The sequence below is a fragment of the Loxodonta africana genome, chromosome 9 (genome assembly GCF_030014295.1).
Source record: "Loxodonta africana isolate mLoxAfr1 chromosome 9, mLoxAfr1.hap2, whole genome shotgun sequence".
In the NCBI taxonomy this organism is placed as follows: Eukaryota; Metazoa; Chordata; class Mammalia; order Proboscidea; family Elephantidae; genus Loxodonta; species Loxodonta africana.
The window spans coordinates 58,533,237-58,552,342 of NC_087350.1; positions in this window are offsets into that span (position 1 = coordinate 58,533,237).

The window sequence follows — 19,106 nt, forward strand, 5'->3', positions numbered from 1 at the left end:
ATTTCCTTAACTATGTGTGTGATTGTGCCCTTTTTCGTGTTTATTGGCCATTTGTATAAGTCCTTCCTTGAGTTGCCTGTTCATCTTCTTTGTCCGTTTTTCTATTAGGTCATTTATCTTTCTCTTATTGATTTTCAAGAGCTCTTTGCATATTGATAAAATCAGCCATTTCTCTGTAATATGTTCCATGAATAATATCTCTGTTTTGGGCTCTAGATTATGTTCAGGCATTTTTGCCTTTTGTTCAAGTACCACATAGATAAGTTTCAAGTTGTTTTTATCACCAGTTGTTTTTATGACATTTAACTGTTACAGGTCAAGAAAATAATGGTATCAATGTTGATTAATACAGAAAAATTATCCTAAATCAAATATCGAATTGGAAGAGAAGATACTAGAAACACAGGCATGAATTAGAGGATGATTACCATGACTTTGATTAGTGGTAAAGACCATTTCAATGGTACAGAAATAGAGAGAAATACATGAGGGTGAGCTCCTTCAGAAACAGATGCTGTTAAAAAGAAGACAAGATGAGTGTAGATTCAGAAGTATAAATTCCAAGGTTATTGTGTAGATGGAACCAGGAGTTGATACGCACATCTTCTCTAAAACTTCAAGGACTGAATTAATCTAGGCTTAATATATTAGATTTAATCTAACATATTATATATATATATTTTTAATTTCTTGTCTTAGAATTATTCTGAGGTTATTTCAGGTCTGTGTGTTTTTGTCTCCCTAGTCAGATGCTGTAGGTGTTTAAGAACAATAACCAAGAACTTCTTGCTTTTCAGCGCCCCCTTCCCTGCAACACAGTGAGTGGCCTTAGGAACTTTGTGTTGAATTAAAACATTTCCTAAATGACCATCTCTTTAATTACAATGAATGACTCTGAAGTCCAAAGTGTGTGCTTTGTGGATGGAAATGATCAGAGGATATAATGGGGACGAGGAACACAGCACAGAAAGTAGAGGCCCTGGTGTTGGACCTCTACACAGGAGCCTTGCGGTGACTGGAACACCAACAGTCCCATCAATGACACCAGTGCTGGCAGTATAAAAAAAAAAAGTACAGGGTGACTTAATTGTAGCTCCATCAATTTTCCCATCACCCTTTAATGCTGTGTATTAAAGGCTTTGCAGATGCACTCTGTTACTGTCTTTTTTTAAATTGTACTTTAGATGAAGGTTTACAGAGCAACCTAGCCTCTCATTAAACAATTAATACACATATTGTTTTGTGACATCAGTTGCCAACCCCATGACATGTCAACACTCTTCCCTTCTCCACCTAAGGTTCTCCATTACCAGCTTTCCTGTCCCCTCCTGCCTTCTTGTCCTTGCCTCTGGGCTGGTGTGCCCACTGAGTCTCATTTTGGTTTCTGGGCCTATCTAATCTTTGGCTGAGGGGCTAACCTCAGGAGTGACTTCATTAGTGAGCTAAAAGAGTGTCCGGGGGCCATACTCTTGGTTTCTCCAGTCTCTGTCAGTCCAGTAAGTCGGGTCTTTTTTTATGAGTTAGAATTTTGTCCAACATTTTTCTCCAGCTCTGTCCCAGACCCTCTACTGTGATCCCTGTCAGAGCAGTCAGTGGTGGTAGCCAGGCACCATCGAGTTGTGCTGCACTCAGTCAATTGGAGATTGTGATAGTTGTGATTCATCAGTCCTTTGGATTAAACTTTCCCTGTGTCTTTGGTTTTCTTCACTTTCCCTTTCTCCAGAGGAGGTTAGACCAGTGGAGTAGCTTAGATGGCCATTCAGAAACTTTTAAGACCCCAGACATTACTCACAAAAGTAGAATGTAGAACGTTTTCTTTATAAACTATGTTATGATAATTGAGCTAGATGTTCCCTGGGACCACGGTCCCCACAGCCCTCAGCCCAGTAATTTGGTCCCTCAGGGAGTTTGGATGTATCTATGGAGCTTGCATGACCTCGCCTTGTACAAGCTTTGCTGAATTCCCCACCCTTCACCAAAGTTACCACTTATCTATTGTCTATTTAGTGTTTTTTCCATCATCACCCCTCTCTCCCTCATAACCATCAAAGATTGTTTCTTTTTGTGTGTAAATTTTTCATGAGTTTTTATAGTAGTGGTCTCATACAATATTTGTACTTTTTCATTTGGCTTATTTCATTCAGCATAATGCTCTCCAGATTCATCCGTGTTGTGAGATGCTTCAAAGATTCATCTTGTTCTTTATCATTGTGTAGCACTCCATTGTGTGTATGTACCATAGTCTGTTCATCTATTCACCTGCTGATGGGCATCTAGGTCATTTTTATCTTTTTGCTGTTGTGAACAATGCTGCAACAAACATGGGTGTGCATATGTCTATTCGTGTGATAGCTCTTATTTTTCTAGGGTATATTCCTAGGAGTAGAATTGCTGGGTCATATGGTATTTCTATTTCTAGCTTTCTAAGGAAGTACCACATCGTTTTCCAGAATGGTTGTACATTTTGCATTTCCCCCAGCAGTGCATAAGAGTTCCAATCTCCCTGCAGCCTCTGGAATATTTTGGATGTACACCACTATTCCCTTTTTAAGATATTTACCACTTCTCTTTATCTCCTTTGAGAATTAAAAATTTAATAGATACTTTAATCTATTTTATAATCAATAATTTTAGGGTAATAGAGAATTGTCCTAGGACAAAAGCCATGTTATTACTTACTAAATAATAAATCAATGTTAAGTCTTTTTAATAACCTCAACTAGTATTCCTTCATAAGGCTTATCAAAATCAATGATGATATATTTATTTATGAATATTTAACATCTGTCTCATTAGACCAAAAGCTCCATGAAGACACAGACTGTATCTATTTTGTTTGCAGTGTCTCTTGTGTTTAGCACAAGCTCGTACATCCTAGGCTTCTGTCTTAATTTTCTAGGGCTGCTGTAACAAAAAATATCACAAATGGGTGATTTTATGTATTCTAGATATTAAACTCTTATCTGGTATATAACCAAAAAAAAAAAAAAAAAAACCCATTGCTGTCGAGTCGATTCTGACTCATAGCGAACCTATAGGTCAGAGTAGAACTGCCCCATAGAGTTTCCAAGGATCGCCTGGTAGATTTGAACTGCCTTCCTTTTAGTTAACAGCTGTAGCACTTAACCACTATGCCACCAGGGTTTCCTATCTGATATATGGCTCCCAAAACTGTTATTCCAGTCTATAGTTTGTCTTTCACTTTGTTATTGAAGTCCTTTGTTGAACAAAGGTTTTTAAATTTGAGAAGTCCAATTTATCTATTTTGTCTTTTGTTGCTAGTAATTTGGTGTCATATCTAAGAATCCATTGTTAAAAACTGAGTCCTGAAGCAATATTCCTACGTTTTCTTCTAGGAGTTCTATGCTTTTAGTTCTTACATTTAGGTCCTTGATCTATTTTGAGTTAATTTTTGTACATGATATGAGTTATATGTCCAGCTTAATTCTTTTGCATGTGGATATCCAGTTGCCAGAGAAAGGAGCAGAAAGACAGAGAGAGAGGTGAGAGTTTTAAGGTATTGTCTCATGCAATTGTGGGGGGCTGGAAAGTCCAAAATCTGTAGGTCTCTCAACAGGCTAGAGATTTCTGCAGTCTTGTGTCCCCAAATCCATAGGTCAGGTGATGGGAAGAGTGAAGAATGAATTCTGGAAATATCTCTGTTTGTAGTCTAAGGGCAGGCTACAACATAGGGAAAAATCTTGTTTTGCTTTTAAGGCCTTCAACTGATTAGATGAGACCCACACATATTATAAAGTGTAATCTACTTAAGGCCAACTGATTTAATGATATGTAACTACTTCATAACAGAACCTAGACTAGTGTTTGACCAAATAAGTGGGCACCGTAACCTAGCCAACTTGACACATTAAATTAACTGTCACAGTGTCCAATAAGCGTTTTTAAAGGAATGACTAGTAGCTTTAGTTCATATAATATTCCTTTAAATTTGAATAAGGTTTTGGTATTTATACAATGCATTCATATACAGTGTATTATTTGGATTTTGAATGTCACAATAATTCCATGGTTTACGTTTTAGCTCCATCTTATTGAGGAGGAAATTTAGGCTCAGATATATGACATGACATTTCCAAGATCACAGAGAGAATGAAATAATTACTCTAAGCCAGAGCTTCAGACCCACTGCTTTTTCCATGATGTCATGCTTCAACTTTAGAATAAGATAAACTTCAATATGAAAAGGTTAAAAAACTTTCATAACAATATGTTTGTTGTGCACAAATAGTCAAATGATAATATATCTTTATTAGGTAGCTGGTCCATTCCTACGGTGACCTTGATGTTCAAAGTCAAGGGTGTGTTTACTAGGAGTAAATTATTGAGAATACACTCTTAGAGTGCCATTGGATTTCTTTTTTCTGAACTCTGTATGAAAATATTGTGATCTAATGTTGGAGAAAGAGGAATTCAGATTAGCTATTAAGATGGCTGCAATGCGATGACTAAGTATAATTTTACTCTTTAACTCAGACAGATGTACCAAGAAGATAGAGTTTCTTAGGACACTGAAAGTTGGGCAAAAGGCTATTCCTAATTTCAGGAGAACCTGACAAGTGGGAAAATCCACAATACCAAGTTGTTCATTCTCCAAATAGGTATTGAATGCCTGGTAGTGTTAAGTACTATGCTGGGAGTCAGGGATTCTGTAATACTGAACAGTGACTAAGTGTCTGCCCTTGGGAAGCATATATTCTACAGGAGTGATAGGTCACACTCAATTAGTAATTAATAAGCAAGAGGAGTAAAACAGCTTCTGATAGTTATTGCAAAGGAAATAAATTGAGTAATTAGCTGAAAACTGACAAGGTGTTGAGGAAGACATGAAATAGGTTGGTTAGGGAAGTTCTTTAAGGAGGTGGTGGTTAAGATAGATCTGAAGACTGAGCTAAGGAATATGTTAGAAAAATACTTCAGACAGAGTAAAAAGAATGAGTTGAAGTCTAGAGGCAGGAAATTGTGTTCATAAAACAGAAAGGAAGTTTTGAGGCTAAACACCGAGAAGGGAAACAGAATATGATGCCATCAAAAAGGCCATCAGGAGCAAGATCACACTTGGAAACAGGAACTTGATAAGAAGTATGCTTTTTCTTCTTCATTTGATGAGAAATCATTGAAGAGGTTTTAAACAGGGAGATAGTGTAATCTGATACATTTCCTTTTAATCTATGATGCCTGAGGTCTAAAAAGAGTGTGGTGTGTAGAGAGATGGACATTAGCAAATTTTGATACAATCTTCCCTTTAAGAAGAAGCACCAGAGTCCATTAAAACCAAAAAACCAAACGTGTTGCCATTGAGTCGATTCTGACTCAGGCTAATATTTACCCTATAGTACAGAGTAGGTGGATTCGAACTGCTGACCTTTCGGTTAGCAGCCATAGCTCTTAACCACTACACCACCAGGATTTTAGGATTCAGGAAATTTAGAACTAAATCCAACTGAGTTCAGAAGGGAGGGAGAGTGACCTCACTGTTAGAGATTCAGCGAAGAGGAACTATTGCTGATGGTGAGCTCCTGGAAGCACCCATGCTTTCAAGAACCTCTTCTGGCCTCTCATCTCTAAAAATGCACACAGCACATTCTGGCCTTACCTGTGAGAAGTCTGAAAATTACCAGTGAGGAATTAAAGGATTTTATTTCAGGATATTCTTTACTAAAATAAATCAATGAATGAATGGATAAACATACAAACAAGCAAACACAACTACTCTTAAGGTTTTAGCTGAAGATGGAATATGGATTAAAAAAGTGATTCTCAAACTTACCAGCAGAATCATCTGAAGAGCTTTGCAAATGAAAAAAAAAAAAAAAATTCCAGGTCCTCTGGTATAGATTCTAACCTACTGTTCATAGGGCTTGGTGCCCAGGAATCTGTATTTTTTAAACGTCCCCATTAAATGTCAATGTTCGGCCAGCTTTAGGAACTACTGAATTAGATAAAAACTTGCCTAATTCTTTTTTGCCCAATGAGTCTGTGAATTATCATACTGCAGTGGAAACAACATGAGACTGTTGCTAGATGGTGCTAATGTGGATTGCCAAACTGTTTCATTTTAAATTTCATTTGAGGAGAAAGCCAAATGACATTAGAAAAAAAAAAAAAAAGTCTTTTGGCACCAAATTCTCCCAGCTGCTATGCACCAAAGGCACAGGTTACTATATATATTCTAATTGACTGAGAGAGTAAATGCATCTTCCAGGGAAATCTCACCTACAGTCAGAGGGACATTTAGGCACAGGGAGAAGGTGTTTAGACTCATCATGTATTATTTTTGTACTGCTCCTTGTATCGTCACACTGGAAGAACTTTTTGTTCATCTGTTGCTATGTTTTTAGTTTATAAATTGTACTAAGTGATAGGGAAACTAATGTCAAAGGCATATCATAGGTTCAAGGTCACACAATGTGTCAATGACCAAAAAGTGTTTTAGTGTTAGGCTCTGAATTCTTAATTGTGTAATTAGTCTCCTAAGACAAAGCAACAGCAAAAACCCACAGAGAGGAAATATCTAATTTCTTTTATGGAAAATGTATTGGTTTTCTGTACCAGGGTAACCCCTCCTAGGAAAAAATAACAGAATGTGGGGTTGGGAGGTTATTGAAAAAGTCTTTTGTTCATATATATTTTGCTTTTTCTACCCGAATACCATAATCTACCATAAATCTGTCAGTTTGTCATGCTCTGGTGGCTTGTATGTTGCTATGATGCTGGAAGCTTTACCACTGGTATTTCAAATACCAGCGCGGTCACCCTTGGTGGACAGGTTTCATTGGTGCTTCCAGACTAAGGCAGATGAGGAAGGACGTGGCAGTTTACTTCTGAAAAGACTTGACCAGTGAAAACTTTGTGAATAGCAGCAGAACATTGTCTGATATAGTGCTGGAAAATGAGTCTCTCAGGTTGGAACGTGCTCAAAATAAGACAGGAGAAGAGCTACCTCTTCAAAGTAGCAAAACTGGGATTCCTCAAAAATGGAATGAATAAAGATCAATATCCTAGGTATTAGTGAGCTGAAATGGACTGGTATTACTCATTTTGAATCAGACAATCATATGGTCTACTATCCTGGGGATGGCAAATTGAAGAGAAACAGAGTCACATTTATTGTCAAAAAGAACATTTTAAGATCTATCCTGAAGTACAACACTGTCAGTGATAGGGTAATATCTATACAGACACAAGGAAGACCAGTTAATACCACTATTATTCAAATTTTGCAGCAATCACTAAGGCCAAAGGTGAAGAAATGGAAGAGTTTTACCAACTTCTGCAGTCTTAAATTGATCAAACATGCAATCAACATGCATTGATGATAACTGGTGATTGGAATGTGAAAGCTGGAAACACAGAAGAAGGATCAGTAGTTGGAAAACATTGTCTTGGTGATAGAATCAACACCTGAGATCGCATGATAGAATTTTGCAAGACCAACAATTAGATCATTGTAAATACCTTTTTTCAACAACATAAAAGGTGACTATACACTCGGACCCCACCAGGTAGAATACACAGAAATCAAATTGACTACAACTGTGGAAGGAGATGACAGAGAAGCTCTATATTATGTCAGAACAAGGCAAGAGGCTGACTGTGGAATAAACAATCAATTACTCATATGCAAGTTCAAGCCGAAGCTGAAGAAAATTAGAATAAGTCCATGGGAGCCAAAATATGGCCTTGAGTGTATTCCACCTGAATTTGGAGACCATCTCAAGACTAGACTCAAAATAGTGAACACTAATGACCAAAGACCAGACAAGTTGTGTGATGACATCAAGGGCATCACATGAAGAAAGCAAGTGGTCATTAAAAAGATAGTAAAAAAAGGAAAGAGCAAAGTGGATATCACAAGAGACTCTGAAACTAGCTCTTGAATGTAGAATAGCTAAAGCAGAAGGAAGAAATGATGAAGTCAAAGAGCTGACCTGAGGATTTCAAAGGGTGGCTCAAGAAGACAAAGTAAAGTATTAAAATGAGATGTGCAAAGACCTGGAGTTAGAAAGCCAAAAGATTGGAACACACTCAGAATTTTTCAAGCTGAAAGAACTGAAGATAAAATTCAAGCCTCAATTTGCAATATTGAAAGATTCTGTAGAGAAAATATTGAACGAAACAGAAATCATCAAAAGATGATGGCAGGAATACACAGAGTTACTGTACCTAAAAGAACTGGTTGACATTCAACTATTTCAGGAGGTAGCATATGATCAAGAACTGATGGTACTGAAGGAAGAAGTCCAAGTTGCGCTGAAGGCAGTGGAGAAAAACAAGGCTCCAGGAACTGACAGAATATCAATTGAGATGTTTCAAGGAACAGATGCAGTGCTATAAGTGCTCACTCATCCTTGTGAAGAAATTTGGAGGGCAGCTGCCTTGTCAACTGCTTGGAGGAGAATCATATTTGTGTCAATTCCAAAGAAAGTTGATCCAACAAAATTCAGAAATTATTGAACAGTATTATTAATATCACATGCAAGTAAAATTATGCTGAAAATCATTCAAAAGTGGTTACAGCAGTACATAGGAAACAGTCAGAAACTGAAGTGGAATTCATAAGAGCACATGGAACCAGGAATACATTGATGATGTCAGAAGGATCTTGGCTGAAAGCAGAGAATACCAAATAGATGTTTACCTGTGTTTTATCGACTACGTAAAGGCATTTGACTGCGTGGTTTATAACAAATTATGGATAACACTGGAAGAATGGGAATTCCAGAACACTTGATTGCGCTAATGAGGAATCTGCACTAAGAGGATACTGCATGGTTTAAAATCAGTAAAGGTGTGTATCAGGGTTGTATCCTTCCACTATATTTATTCAATCTGTATGCTGAGCAAATAATCTGAGAACCTGGACTATATGAAGAAGAGCAAGGCATCAGGATTGGAGGACTACTCATTAACAACCTTCGATGTGCAGATAACACAACCGTCTTGCTGAAGATGAAGAAGACTTGAAGTACTTACTGACGAAGATCAAAGACTAAGCCTTCAGTATGGATTACACCTCAACATAAAGAAAACAAAAATCCTCACTACTGGACCAGTCAGCAATATCACGATAAATGGAGAAAAGATTGAATTTGTAAAGGTTTTAATTTTATTTGGATACACAATCAACACCCATGGAAGCAGCAGTCAAATCAAATGACTAACTGTGTTGGTCAAATCTGCTGCAAAAGACCTCTTTAAAATGTTCACAAACAATGCTGTAACTTTGAGGACTAAGATGCACTTGATCCTAGCCATGGTATTTTCAGTTGCCTCATATGCGTGCAAAAGCTAGACGGTGAATAAGGAAGACCAAAGTAGAGTTGTCAACTTTGAATTGTGTTGTTGGTGAGGAATATCGAATATTCCATGGACTGCTGGAAGAACAAACAAATCTGTCTTGGAAGTATAGATGGTATGCTCCTTGGAAAAGAGGATGGCCAGACTTCGTCTCATGTGCTTTGGACATGTTATCTGGAGGAACCAATCCCTGCAGAAGGACATCTTGCTTGATAAGTGGAGAGTCATCAAAAAAGAGGAAAGTCCTCAGTGAGATGGATTTACACGGTGTCTGCAACAATGGGCTCAAGCATATGACTATTGTGAGTATAGCACAAGACCGGGCAGTGCTTTGCTGTGTTGTCCATGAGTTAGAACTGACTTGACAGCACCTAACAGCAACGACAGCAATACCATAATATCTGAAATGACACTATTAGTGACTTTTTTTTGAGAGTAAAACTATACCCTCACTTTTGTAGACTTCCTAGGTGTGATAATATATTAAGTCTTTTACACATGTATTCACTACTTGACATTCTTTCAATAGAGCTTGAATTAATTTGTTTATTCAACAAATGTCTATAGCACACCTATTATGAGCCAGCCAGTGTAATAGGCACTAAGAATGCAATAAAGACTAAGGCACAAATACTGCTCTCAAGGGTATGCTAGCTAGTATGGTAGCTGGGTCCTGTGCTTCTATTAATGTATTAGAAGGGATAATATAAAGCTATTCAGATCTTGTACTTTTGTTTACAAAATAAACTTTCTTTCAGGGAAGACCTTGTAGATTATAATTTCCAAAGATGGTCACAAAAATATTTCCTGTTTCACATGCTGCCTGCATGCTTCCTACTGGAATGTTCTCTTGGAATAGTGTAAGCCAAACGATGAGGCTCAAATCTGGTCCACAGTTCCAGCTGAGCCCAGCCTTGGAGTTTTCCCTGTCCAGGTCCCAAACATGTGATAAATAAAGCCTCCAGGTTACTCTAAACCCATATTATTCAGTTCTTCCCGGATGAGAGCCCAGACCTCATAGAGATATGCTACCACCAAGGTACTCTGGATGAATTATTATTATTATTTTTAATAATAATAGCTAACATTTATTGGGCTTTTACCAGTTGCCAGGTAATGTGCTAAGGGCTTTACATAACTAGTGCTTTGCTCATTTTGTCCTCAAAATGACCACACAAATTTGGTTACTCTTCATATTCCCATTTTACAGATGATGAAATACAGGCTTATAGAGTTCAAGACTTGCCTAAGTTAAAAGGCTAGTAAAGTGTAGAGTTCAGACTTAAGCCCAAATGTGGTTGTCTGTCTCCATGCTGTCCCCATAATTTATTTTAACCAATTATCAAGTTAAGTTATGAATTTATATGCGTATCTGGCTGAATTCTTGACCCAAAACTCTACATTCCTCAAGGGCCTGTTTAGTAACCCTTATCACAAGAAAGGGACAGTGATATTTACAGATAACCTACAATTTGCTAGAGTGCTTTGCTTTAAGGACATTAGACATTTCCATTCTGGACCTCATTTTACAGATGACCACATTTACTTTGAGCATGGAGAAATGCTCGAAGACATTACAGCATTCCCTTTGCCTGAACTAATGTCTTAATGTCCACCATCCTCTTTAGCTTCACACCTCCCATTCATCTTTCAGGTATCAATCTAGACTCAATTTTCCCTGGAAAGGTGTCCATGAGCCCTAAGATTAAATTAGGTGGACTGTCTGAGCTCCCAAAGCACCACACAACCTATCATAGCAAGTGGTTCTGAATTAAAACCTTTTAACCTGTCTCTTTTTTAGTAAATGAAGATAGTGACAAAGTCAGAACTTAGATGTAAGTCCCCAGCATCTTTCCTCAAACATTGAATTTCACCACTTAGCCCATTTACCTCTGATCAGTGAAAACCTCCAGTAACGTTCTATTACCATCATCTTCTTTCTTACTCCCACCATCATCCAAATTGGAAGCCTGGAGTATGGATGACTGACTGGAATCTAGGTCAAGGTGGAGCAGAGCTAGATGGGTGGTTCGGTGGGATGAAGTAGACTGCTCGTATTCATCCCTGAAGAGATATACTATCTTGTTCGAATTCTGGCTTCATTATCTTCTACCTCATAATCTTTGTCAATTTACTTATACTTACTGTTACGGATTAACTTGTGTCCTGCAAAAATATGTGTTGCAATCCTAACCCCTCTGTGAATATAATCCTATTGGGAATAGGTTTTTTGTTATGTTAATAATGCCATATTGGTACAGGGTGTGTCCTAAACCTAATCACTTCTAGATTATAAAAAGTGCAGATTAAACACAAAAGATGCAAAAACAGGGGAAGATGCATGCCATATGAGGATCACCAAGGAACCAAGGAACACTGGGGCTATAGAAGCTGAAGGAGACAAGAATCTTCCCCCAGAGCTGACAAAGGGAGAGCCTTTCCCTAGAGCCAGTGCCCTAAATTGGTATTTCTAGCCCCTTAATCTTTTTTGGGAACCTCTGAGAGGAAACCCTGGTGGCATAGTGGTTAGAAGCTACAGCTGCTAATCAAAAGGCTGGCAGTTCAAATCCACCAGGCACTCCTTGGAAACTCTATGGGGCACTTCTACTGTGTCCTATTGGGTGGCTATGAGTTGGAATCAACTCGACAGCAACAGGTTTGCTGGGTTATCTGTGAGAAAATAAATTTGTGTCCTTTAGCTACACACTTGTGGTATTTCTGTTACAGCAGTACTCAGAAACTAAGACATTTAGCAAGCCCAATTTTCTTCATTCTTAAATTGGGGTTAATAGTAATGCTTTCCTCTGAAAATTGTCGGAGGAACAAATGAAATCATGATGCACGTTAAGTGCTTGGCAGTGTGCATAGCTCTGGAAAGTGTTTAGTTAAAGTCAGAGGTCGTCATCACAGAAACAGTAGTGGAAACAATGGCAACAGCACATTAGCGTCAGGCCGTGGTTGCTAGTCACCATTCAAATGATTTTTTCCTTCCTGTATCCAGGTCTTGCAGTTGTGTTTCTGACCCTCGCAACATGTTTCTCTCATGTATTTACATTTTTTGAATGATTAGTGTTTCACCCTAATAATTTGATTCAATTGATAGACTAGTAATATCTTAATGCTCCAACAGAAAGAGAAGGGAGGACTTCCATTTACTGAGCATGTACTATGTGCCAGGTACTTGCTATGTGCTTTTGCATAAAGGTTTTCAAATTAAGATTGAAATTCCAATCTCTTAGGGAAGAAAAAACAAAATCCTGGGACTGAATAAAAAAATGTCAGCATGATATTCTGAAGCTAGAAGCTACTGCCCATGTAAAGAAAAATTTCTAATGGGGCCAAGGTAAATGAAAAATGTGTGGCACCCTTTGACTTGCTGATGGTAACCCACAGAGCAAGGGCTAGTCAAAAATTCAGTAGGAAGCTGAAAAATGAGAATAGGAACTTAAACTCATGAGGGAGCTTTTCAGTAGCTCTTTTCCCCTTGAGGAGCTGATGTTGTAATAGTGTAAGAATACCCTCTAAAAACAACATCAAGACTGTTATTAATTAGAAACAGAGTCATTGGAGACGGGCAGGAATTATTAAGCCACTTCTCCCTGGGGTCTAGGCTGGGATGATTCCCCACAGGGTTATTTCCAGTTCTGTGTGAGTTAATGATTTCAGTGTGATCAACCTCAGCCAAAGAGAACGCAACATAAAGAGCAAACAAAAGAAAATTGCTGGGATTACACAGAAACTCTCTTTGGACATATGCAGGCTCACAAAGCTAATGAGCTCCCCATTCAGACTCTCTCTCCTGTGGTACTCTATTGTAATAGCCCTAAACATTCCGAGAAAAGCACTACCAAAGCTGGGGAGCGGGGAGGCTATTACAGCTGAATGGTGAAGGAGTTAGTTTCAGGAGGAAAGAAGGTATTCCTCCTGCTAGCTGCCTTTCACTAATAGAAAAATGCAAAGCCAAAGGAAGGCTATCCAGATGCTTAGCAAGATCCATTGTAACATCTATAAAGTCACAAAGAGGATAGAGAGGGGAAGGGACTTAGGAACAGGCAGGCCATTCTGGCACAGGAGAACTGGGGCCTCCCCTGAGTCTTACATAGCATACTTGCAAAAAATTCAATTGCATTCAAGAAAGGGCAGTAAACATACAAAACTCATTACACACAGCAAATAGAAATAGCACCAAGAAAAAAGGTGAATCTGTTGATTACAACTCCCATTGTAAAGGGAAGATATTTTAGATATATTAAGTATTATTCTTCTGTCTGGATATAGCAAAGCAGGATAACCTAGTTCAGGATTTTTCACACTTTAAAAAATATCAGAAGCCATTTATCTATGAAAACTTGTATGAAAGTCAAAAACATAAAACACATTAAAATGGATCTACTATGTTTAAAGAGAAAGTAGCAGCTGGGAGCCTCTCTCATCTCTTTACTTCCTGGTTAAATGAAACCCCGAGAAATTCGAGAAACACAGTTTAAAAATACCTTTGGGCTGATTTAGTCACACACTCTTGCATAAATGACCCTGCTCAAACTTTGTGATCCTCAGTTTCTCCAGCTTCAGAGTGGAAACTGGAATCCTACCAAAGCTTGACTACTAACTGAAAGGTTGGTGGTTTGAACCCACCGAGAGGCTCCACAAAAGAAAGATCTAGCAATCTGCTTCTGTAAAGATTACAGCCCAGAAAAACCAATGGGGCAGTTCCGCTTCTCACATGTGGCTACTGTGAGTCAGAATTGACTCAACAGCACTTAACAACAGCAACACAATCAGGAATGTAGAAACCTTAACGAGACAAACAGTTCAGTACCTGGCACATAGCAAGATCTTAACTAATGTTACTCTTTTTCTTTCAATAAAGTCAGCATGAATTTTGCATTCTCAAGAAGTCTTCCTTAGGCTTTGGTCACACACAGAGCTATATTTGTAAATCCTATTGCCCTTTTAATCACTGTAGCACTTTACCATTTGGTCCAGTCATCACCATGATCATCATCGTTAAAAGTAATGATAACAGCTACGGTTTTTTTAATCACATATACTCTTATTATATACTCAGTATAAGGTGATTTATATTTATTTTCTAAAACGTCTACAACAATCTGTTAGTCTAGTTTTCCCTCTCTCTCTCTCTCTGTGCACAGATAAAGAAAAAAAAATGTTTAGAGGTTGAAATAAGGTACTTTTTCAAAGGTAACACGAATAGCAATTTGCAGAGCATCTCTTTGAGCCAAGATCTGACTCCAAGATGTTAATAATTATATTTATTAACATCTATCTCATGTTTTGTCTCCTTGATGAAGCTGTAAATTCCGTGAGGTCAGGAAATTCCAGATCATGCATTTATTCTCTCAACAAATATTTTATTTAGCACTTAGTATGCACAGGTGCTGCTCTAGGCACTTAAAATACATCACTGAAAAAAACAAACAAAACTCCCTGCCCTTAATAAGTGCATGAAAATATGGTTATCAGGGAAACAGAAATTAAAACCAAATGCGGTAGCAGTACATATCTACTATCATGGAACATAATAATAATACAACAGCTTCAAACTAAAATACTGTAGAAAATGTAATGAATTGGGTTTATATGGCAGAAATGAAATGTTAAATATGGCAAAGGGCAAATAGTGTCATTTCAATAGAAGAAATGGTTTAAAAAAAAAAAAAATCCCCTGATCTTGTGAAGCTTAGATTTTAGTGAAAGGAGAGAGCCATTTTAAAAATGAACATGATAAATAAGTAAAGAATATAGCATGTTGGAAGATGATAACTGCTTTCGGAAAAAAATATAAGGCCAACGTTGTAGATTGTAACATAATGGCTCCCAATGAATGGCGTCCACGTTCCTTGTGCATTCCCCTTCTGTAGTGACCTAAGCGTGGCCATGAGACTTGCTTTGCCAATGGGGAACCAGCAAAGGTAACACAAGAAGTGATTGGATAAGTGCCTGCATGTTGACACTTGAGGATGCTGCCACAAAACAAGCCCAAGCTATGCTGTAGTAGGGTCAAGTGGAGGAGAACTGAGGCTCTCTAATTGACACCCCAGCTAACTGCCAGACATGCAAGTGAGATTATCTTGGAACATTCAGTTCCATTCAAACTTCCAAATGACTATTTCTGTCAGACTGATCCCAGGAGAGACCATCAGAAGAATCAGCATCCTGTTTCTAACTTAAATCGAAGCATCTTGAGAACATAAATAGTTGGTATTTCAAACCACTTTTTTTGGAAATGGGGTAGTTTGTTACACACCACCATTTATCTGTCGGTTTTTGTACTGTGGTGGCTTGTGTGTTCCTATGATTCTGCAAGCCATACCACCAGTATTTCAAATACAAATAGGGTCACCCTGGTGGACAGGTTTCAGCAGAACTTCCAGACAAAGACAAATTAGGCAGAAAGACTTGGATCAGGTAACGTGAGTAAATCTAAAGTAAAAAAGTCCTTTTTGAGTCCACATAGGATTTCAGTGTGGGCGATAAAGAATGGATCAGTTAAAATACTTATTGTGCCATTGTTTTTAATAGTGAATTATGATTTAGGGAATGGGTAAAAAGAAGTCTTTAGATTGGAGAGGTAGTAAGCCCTCTGTCATTAGAGGTGTTCATGAGCATATTAGACTACAAAGCTGAAGAGGAGATCCAAGCATGGATAATGATTTAGATTTAATAACTTTTAAATCCCCTTCTAACCTCAAAGCCCATAGGATATTAAAAATACTTAATTACATATGTGGTGATTTTATTAGAACTAGCACAAGTGGAGGACGAGAAAATATCCACAGGCTTGCAGCATACAATGTGCAGTTACACTTATTTGATACAATCAATATTTTTCTGATAAATTCCATACAAATCATAACTTGTAAGCTCCATACAAATCCCATTTAGCTTTTACTAAGGAAATAGACTATTTAAGAGAACACTGTGGTGAGTTCTCTTGTAAACTAGAGAATCATTTAGTAGTGAGAATACTCGTTTATTAGTAAGTTTAAATTCTCAAATAAAATCAAGTTTTTAAAGTAAGTTCCATTTTCTGAAAAGTTTAATTTTTAAGGTGTTATGGGGAAAAGAGGAAGTTGCTTGGTGTTGGAAAGAATAGCTTAGAATCTGCCTTTGCTATGTATTAGCTAGCTATAAGATGTTGGAAAAGACTTAAAATCTGAGCACCAGTTTATCTATATATTAAAAAAAATGTGAGGGGTACATACGAGGATATATAACATGTAACTCAGTTTTTGCTAATGAGTTTCTTCCTCCTTGAAAAGCTATAGGCACGACTTCAAAATGGAATAGGATTGATTCCTGCCAAGAGCAGCTAACAGAACTGAAGGTCCATTTAATCTGGAGAAGTTTGGAAGATGCCCTGGGCCTAGAAAGGCAATACACTGAGTCTGGAAAATTGGCTAAGGTAGGAAGAACAGATGGAACGGTCCATGTTTCAAGTACGTGAAATAAGTCCTGGGCAGGAGGAGCAGAGCTAGGTCCTTCTCCCAGGGCAGGGGTGGTTGACTCTCTTCAGTGTTTTGCTAAACTGGCTAGGGTATGGAGAGACAGAGGCAGATTGGGAATGATTACAGCAAAGTCAGCCACTATCCACATGGACAGTCCATGGGGATTTACAGGCCCCATTCTATCTATGGAAAACCTGGTGGTGTAGTGGTTAAGTGCTATAGGTGCTAACCAAAAGGTCAACAGTTCAAATCTACCAGGGGCTCCTTGGAAACTCTATGGAGCAGTTCTACTCTGTCCTATAGGGTCACTATGAGTCAGAATTGACTTGACAGCAATGGATTTTTTGTTGTTGTTGTTCTAACTACAGATTTCTGGAATGCAGACCTCCATTACAATCATAGGAAGCATGGTCCCATGAGATAAGTTCAGCCTTGGGTGTGGAGATAGAAGGAAAGAGAAGCAAACTAAAATACCTGGGACACAAAACCCCTGGATGAAAAATCATTTTGGAGCTTATAAAATGCAGGCTTCCGGGCTCTATTTCAAAGATTCTGAGAAGACTGAAAATCTTCTTAAAAATATATATTGGATAATTCAAGTCCATGTGTCTCCAAGAACCTGAATTAAAGAAACCAAGTTCTGGGATAATTGGCTCAACCATATGCTGTTCTCTTGGGGGCAAGTTCATGATCCAATGGCAATTCAAGGTGGCAAGGTAGACTCAGGCATACTACAGTCCAGTGAGATCAAAAACAATGAAGGAAATGTGTAATCAGGAGCACAAGTAGAGTGAAAACTGAGGATGATCAATAACATTGAAATGACACCCTGGCATGTAGCCTTCCCTAACTGGGGTCTCAACCACAGATCACAAAAATAATAATAATAATAATAATAATGATAATTTTCTAAACATTTCCAAGGATCAACATGGATTCTAGATGCATAGGAGAGACATTAATTCATTACATACTAGAAATTTCTTAGAGTATTAGGGCTTAATTCTCTTTCAGAACTGTGTTTGAAAAACACCTGGAGAGAAAAAGATTTCCCATGCTATAGGATCAGAAAGAGAGTAAGAAATGCAGAAATCCCCATTCCCAGATCAACGTATAACCTGAGTATTCACCCTAAGCCAGAACTCTTCAAAAATCATTTTCATTTGATTCTCTTTAAGTCATTACATTGTGCATTCTCTCTAAACCTATAACCTAAAGCATAAGTTTGTTTTTGAACATTTATAGTATGTGCAACCAAAAAACCAAACTCACTGCAACCGAGTAGATTCAACCTCATAGGATTTCCAAGGCTGTAAATCTCTACGGAAACAGACTTCCACATCTTTCTTCCATGGAGCCACTGGTGGTTTCAAACTGCCAGGCTTCAGTTAGCAGTTGATCGCTTTCACCACTGAGCCATCAGCACTCTTTTTATAGTGTATGCATGTGTGTGTATGTGTACTCAAAGATGTATAGAAATCCATCAGTTAGATTCTAGTCTTTACAATGACCTTGTTATAACTGTGACCCCATGCATAATAGAGTAAAATGTTGTGTGTCCTGCACCATTCCCATGATTGGTTGTTAATTGGATCTTTGTGATCCATAGGGTTTTCACCGGTCGATTTTTGAAAGTAGATCAGCAGACCTTTCGGGAAGCTCTGCTGAAACCTGTGAAGCATCATAGCACCACGAAAGCCTCCACTGACAGACTGGTGGTGTCTATGTATCAGGTGCATTGGTCTGGAGTTGGACTCGAGTCATCGGAAGGTGAGAATTTTACCACTGAACCATCGTTGTCCCCACAATAACTTTAGACTCAGCCAAAAGGCACTAATGATCAGTTGAAGTTAGTGGTATGAGCAAGACTCTTGGGCCATGAATTCTCCCCCTGCTAGTCATTGTTGTTAGTTGTCATCCAGTCAATTCCAACTCATGGCAACCCCATGTGTGCAGAGTTGTACTGCTCCGTAGGCTTTTCAAGGCTGTGATCTTTCGGAAGCAGATCACCAGGCCTGTTTTCTGAGATGCCTCTGATTGGGTTCAAACCACCAACCTTTTGGCTAGTAGTGGAGCACTTAACTGCTTGTGCCACTCAGGGGCTCTCACCAGTCATCAACCCTCAGCAAGTGAGCTCAGAGTAATTACTAATTCTGCCAAGCTGCCATCTGCTTGGAAGACTGTGATGACCGTACATTGTGAGGAAAAGAATATGTTTAATTGGTAGCCATGGTGTGCATATTGACAGCCAGAATGTAAGCCTGTGGTCCTTTGAGAAGGGTCCCCAGACATTTCCTTATTGTAATGTTGCTTACAAAG